The 6,439-nt window shown below is 40.3% G+C and overlaps 1 pseudogene across 1 annotated transcript; it reads left to right on the top strand.

Moving 5' to 3' along the window:
* The first annotated feature begins 679 nt into the window (after positions 1 to 679).
* LOC306842987 (extracellular calcium-sensing receptor-like) lies at positions 680 to 5,866 on the top strand (annotated as a pseudogene). Its single transcript has 6 exons — positions 680 to 884; positions 1,138 to 1,423; positions 1,516 to 2,325; positions 2,507 to 2,728; positions 4,619 to 4,742; positions 4,926 to 5,866. The product of its transcript is annotated as an extracellular calcium-sensing receptor-like (transcript).
* The last annotated feature ends 573 nt before the right edge of the window (positions 5,867 to 6,439 follow it).

The raw sequence follows: 6,439 nt of genomic DNA, 5'->3' as shown, positions 1-6,439 counted from the left end.
ATCCTGGGAGAGCTCATCATGGGTGCTCTTAGCGTACAGCAGTAGCAGTCTCCTGGTAATATTAATCTGAAGACAATGAAAACAATGGCCGGGAGCTATAATTTAGAATACCCCAGTTCCCTTTGTGTGTATGTATTTAAACATAGCTTGTGGCAGTTATTGTGACAATTGTTGTGTTTTGTAACATTTATTATGTTGTGCTACTACATTGCCTATTCTGTAATTTGGTCTTTTTCATTCCAAAGCAATAACAGATTTATGAGATTAATTAATTAGTTTACTAGCCACATAATTTTGCAGTAAAATAATAATACTAATTATAAAGAACATTTCTTTCACGCTGTTTCTATCCTGTTATTTGTGTGTATTTATATATACATATGAAGTACTGTGCAAAAATAATGAGTCTATTGTTCTAAGAAAGCTTTTCATTCCATTGAGTAATTCCCTCAGGGAATATGTATGGTTAATGTAAGTTTATCTGTGGTCGCTTCAGAGTTCAGTATAAAGGTGGGCTTAGGCGATTCTTGTGCGCACTGTTAGCAAGAGTGAGCTATAATGTGTGTTCATGCATCAGTAAATACTGGCATAATATCTTTTTGGAAATCCGTCTGTGTGTACAATGAAGTTTTAAAGTGGTGTATAGTTCAGTTCAAGCAGTGAAGTCTACAGAGAAAGGATGGCATTTTCGAGTGTGTATGTGTGTTTGACATTGTTGCTCAGCACTCTGATCTCTTCACAGCTCCTTCAAAACTGTCGACTCATCCGCAGCACTTCAGATCTGCCTGTGCTGATCAAAGAAGGAGACATCATTGGAATCTCGACACTGTTCTGGAATCTCCATCATCTTTTACTGCAGAGCCACATCCAACGCAGTGCTCAGGGTCAGTATGTCAATAGAGTCTTATCACAAAATATTACAATGCTGTGTTTATGATTGAGACTTTGAAATTGTATGGTGTTTTCTTTTTACTTCTATGGTTTTTAATGAAATTTTAGAATGTCATTCTCTCTCTTAGTTAAACATATTGCTAAGCACTTTGAACACTACCTAACCCTAACCATTTACTGCAGAAATGTGTTGTACAGTAAAACAAATATATTTGGTGATTATTTAATTCACTTTATCCCGTAAAGGTTTAATTTCAGAACCTTTAGATGGATGCAGACCATAATTTTTGCCATAGAGGAGATAAACAGAGATAGACGACTACTAGCCAACTTAACTATGGGTTATAAGATTTATGATTCATGCAGTACCCATTTCCATGCCCTCCGCACATTCTTGGCCCTGATGAATGGTAATAAAGAGGGCACAGGCATTTTAGAGTGCCGAGGCAGGGTGCCTGTTGTCATTGGTGATGGAGGATCGACATTATCCCTAGTGGTTGCATGGTTTCTGGGTGTTTTTCATGTTCCACAGGTGAGTTGTGAATTTTTAATGCATCTGTGGAGGTGCATTCATGTTTTTGAGTCATATACGCTATGCTCTCTCCTCTCTTCCCCTCTCTGTAGGTAAGCTATTTCTCCAGCTGTGCGTGTCTCAGTAATAAATTAGATTTTCCTGCATTTCTAAGGACTTTTTCCAAGTGGATGCTCTTGCACAGCTGGTGAGACACTTTGGTTGGAGCTGGGTAGGCACATTCGCAGGGGATGATGCTTATGGCCGTGGTGGCGCTCAAATTTTTAATGATGAGGTGACCAAACTAGGTGCATGTATTGCTTTTTATGAAATTATCCCAAAAACCCATGACCAAACTGAGATGTCCAGGATTGTACAGAGGATCCGTGAATCAGGAACCTGTGTGGTGCTGGTTTTTGCTTTAGAGCAAGATGCAAGAGCTCTCTTCTGGGAGGCCCTTCGGCAAAACCTCACTGATATTCAATGGTTGGCCAGCGAGGCCTGGATAACAGCAGCTGTCCTCTCCACTCCTGAATTCCATTACATCCTGCAGGGCTCTATGGGCTATGCCATCCGTAGGGCTGATATCCCTGGCCTGGAGCCTTTCCTGCTACAGCTAGATCCCTCCAAATACCCACAGGACCCATTTATTCTGCAGTTCTGGGAGGAGATGTTTAAGTGTTCTCTAGGTACAAGCAATAAGGGCTCCTCTTATAGACCCCCCTGTAATGGCTCGGAAATACTGGCCAAAACAGGTAACATCTACTCAGATGTATCTCAGCTGAGAATCTCCTATAATGTTTATAAGGCAGTGTACGCCATTGCTCATGCTCTGGATTCAATGCTTCGCTGTGAACCAGGCAAAGGGCGTTTCACTGGGGGATTGTGCCCCAACACCAGCAGCGAGCATACAGCCATGGCAGGTAAAATTCACAGTTTATCCCTACATTTCACCTTTATATGTGTAAGCTTTGTGACTTAAAATTAATGTTCTCTAGATTAGAAAATAAAATTAAATGTTACAACTGTTCCCATATAATGTTTTACTTTTATTTTTCTCCTTTTCACTTTCTGTGTCTCATCCAATCACTTATACACACAAAGCTTCTGAATTATTTAAAGCATATCCACTTTACTAATGATTTTGGTGAGGAGACTAAGTTTGATGGCAATGGAGATCCAGTGGCCATGTATGATCTCATTAACTGGCAGCTCAGTGGCAATGGGAAGGTGCAGTATGCCACTGTGGGGAGATTTGATGAAACGATGCAGCCCAAACTAGTGATTGAAGAGAAAAACATAATCTGGAATGGAAACCAGAAACAAGTACGGCTCCAGCAAAATATCATTATTTATCTGTGAGAGGTTTCAGTATTCAGTGTGGATATTTGTTTCCATTTCCTCCTTGTAACTCTTGTGTTTGCACATCAGTTTATGATGTCAAGTCAAGTCAAGTCACCTTTATTTATATAGCGCTTTTTACAATGCAAATTGTGTCAAAGCACTGCACAATATCAAAAAAGGAAAATAATGTGTCAATAAGTTTAAATAGCGTCTTTGCAATCAGGTCGACGATATCGCTGGAAATGAAGCGTCCCCAACTAAGCAAGCCAGAGGCGACAGCGGCAAGGAACCAAAACTCCATCGGTGACAGAATGGAGAAAAAACCTTGGGAGAAACCAGGCTCAGTCGGGGGGCCAATTCTCCTCTGGCCAAACAAACCAGCAGTTCAATTCCAAACTGCAGCAAGTCAGATTGTAAGGGCTCAGCTGGTTCCAGTGGTCTTTCCCGATGGCTGTCTAAGTGGCGGGGTCCTCACTGGGAATCTGTCTCTGGCGCTCATCCAGGTGTCTGGCCTCCGCCTACGATCAGGGCCACATACGTCATCTCCCGGTGCTGATCCTCCATCTCAGGTGTTCGGTCATCTCAGATCATGTAATGGTTGGATCCAGACTGAAGTTCTGTAATTCCTAGCTACCACCCGTGGCAGAAACGGAGAGACAAGCAGAGACATGATTAGCGTAGCTGCTGTTCCATCTAAGCAAAAATGAATTGTTCAACCCAAGCTAAAGAATAATAATAATGTACGTCTGATCAGATATAACTGCAGTACAAGATTATAAGATGCATTATGTGAATGCTTGGCTAAAGAGATGTGTCTTTAATCTAGATTTAAACAGAGAGAGTGTATCTGAACCCCGAATGTTATCAGGAAGGCTATTCCAGAGTTTGGGAGCCAAATGTGAAAAAGCTCTACCTCCTTTAGTGGACTTTGCTATCCTAGGTACTACCAAAAGTCCAGAGTTTTGCGACCTTAGAGAGCGGGTTGGATTATAGCGTGGTAGAAGACAAGTTAGGTACGCAGGTGCTAAACCATTTAGGGCCTTATAGGCAAGTAATAATAATTTGTAAATGATACGGAACTTAATAGGTAGCCAGTGCAGAGACTGTAAAATTGGAGTAATATGATCATATTTTCTTGATCTGGTAAGAACTCTAGCCGCTGCATTTTGGACTATCTGTAGCTTGTTTATTGAAGATGCTGGACAACCACCTAGCAGTGCATTACAATAGTCCAGTCTAGAGGTCATGAATGCATTAACTAGCTTTTCTGCATCAGAAACAGGTAGCATGCTTCGAAGCTTAGCAATGTTCCTGAGATGGAAGAATGCTGTTTTTGTAACATGGGAAATATGATTTTCAAAGGAAAGTTGCTGTCTAAAATAACACCCAGATTTTTGACTTTAGAGGACGTAACAGTGCATCCGTCTAGTTGCAATCCATGAGATTCTGTGTACTGCTTTTTGGTCCAATAAGTAATATCTCTGTCTTATCTGAATTTAGTAGGAGGAAATTATTGGTCATCCAATCTTTTACATTTTTTACACAATTTATTAGCTTAGATAGTTGAGAAGTTTCATCTGGTCTTGTTGAGATATATAATTGAGTATCATCAGCATAGCAAAGAAAACTTATCCCGTGTTTTCTAATAATATTTCCAAGGGGCAACATGTAAATTGAAAATAGCAGAGGACCTAGGACAGATCCTTGTGGTACTCCATACTTTACTGGTGATAATTGAGATGACTCTCCATTTAAATGAACAAAGTGGTAGCGATCGGACAGGTAGGATCTAAACCATCTTAAAGCCTGTCCTTGAATACCAATATAGTTTTGATGTAAATCTCTGTAGTTGGTCTTCTCTCTAAATTGCAGGTCCCTATGTCTGTCTGCAGCACCAGCTGTCCTCCAGGCACTAGAAAGGCTACCAGGCCAAACTTTCCTCTCTGCTGCTTTGACTGCATTGTCTGTGCAGCTGGAGAGGTTAGCAATCAGACAGGTGTGTCCTAAATCACCTCTGTCCTGCTGATGTTTATGTGTATAACAAAATTATCATTTTGAAGGATTGATTTAGATAAGTTTAAAACATATTTTGCTACTGTGCACAATACAGCTTTATAGTGGAGGGCAGCTTTTGTGGTCTTTCTTAAAATTATACGTATTATCTTATGCTTTATTTCAGATGCCTTAAAGTGTGAAAAGTGCCTGCATGAGTTCTGGTCTAATACTAGACGAGACACCTATGTCCCCAAGCTGGTGGAGTTCCTTTCCTACAGCGATACTATGGGCATCACTTTGCTGGCTGTGGCTCTGCTGGGATTCTGTTTCACACTCGCAGTTGCTTTGATATTTGCCCTTAAACGGCACACACCCCTAGTCAGAGCTAACAACTCCGAGCTCAGTTTCCTAATTCTTAGTTCACTGTGGCTTTGTTTTCTGTGTGCACTAGCTTTTATTGGGCAGCCCACATCCTGGTCTTGCGGGCTTCGCCACACTGCATTTGGCATTGCATTCTCTCTCTGTCTGTCTTGCATCCTGGGGAAGACTATGGTTGTGCTCATGGCTTTCAGAGCCACTCTACCTGGCAGTAATGTAATGAAATAGTTTGGCCCTCTACAACAGCGTGGCATTATCTTCTTGTGCACGGCTGTACAAGTGGTGATTTGCTGCACATGGCTGAGTGTGGCACCTCCCGTCCCACGTAAGCTCATGACTCGTGAAACTCTTATTCTTTTGAATAAGAACTGAAGAAACTGATTATTCTTTTGTGATGTGGGCTCTCAGCTGGCCTTCTCCCTGGTGCTCGGCTACATTGGCCTGCTTGCAGCTGTCTGCTTCGTGCTGGCCTTCTTTGCTCGAAAGCTCCCAGATCATTTCAATGAGGCTAAATTTATTACTTTCAGCATGCTGATTTTCTGTGCTGTGTGGATTGCATTTGTGCCAGCCTACATCAGTTCACCAGGAAAGTACACCGTGGCTGTAGAGATTTTTGCCATTCTTGCCTCCAGTTATGGCCTGTTGCTGTGTATCTTCACTCCGAAGTGTTACATTATTCTTCTTAAACCTGAGAAAAATACAAAAAGATATTTGATGTCCAAATCCAACTCAGAAAGAAAATATTGAAATTGACAGTTGACTCAACTGAAAATGAATGATTTTCACTGTTTATATTACGGTACTTTTTTTCTTGATTTCCACCTGACCCCCTCAATAAACTGTTTAGAGATTGTTTTTGTACTTTTATAACTGCACCAACATAAATAAATATATATATATATATATATATATATATATATATATATATATATATATATATATATCGATGTTGTTGTTGTTGTTTTATCCTGAAAATATTAAAGAATATGAATCTCCAGCATTCACATTAAACATGATTGAGACAGCATTAATATTTGGAGCAAAAGACAAATTCTTTTCAACATTTTAGTTGTAAGACCCCATCCTTTCTTTGCTCTCTCAGTGCTCATTCTATACTCATTGATGAAATGAAAGAGGACAGTTTTATGTCCCCTGAGCATAAAAAGCCCATGTGCCATAATTTAAAAAAAAAAATCTTACAGCTAAACATGTAAACATCCATCCTCTTTCACTCATCGAACACTGCAATAACAACTACACTTTTTTTCTTACTTCAACCACACATTTTTGCAATCAAGTTCATATCATATCTGCCTCTTC

Source organism: Barbus barbus (genome assembly GCF_936440315.1).
Source record: "Barbus barbus genome assembly, chromosome: 23".
NCBI classification, from domain to species: Eukaryota; Metazoa; Chordata; class Actinopteri; order Cypriniformes; family Cyprinidae; genus Barbus; species Barbus barbus.
Note: the sequence above shows the minus strand (reverse complement) of the source record. Positions and strands in the feature narration are given on the sequence as shown.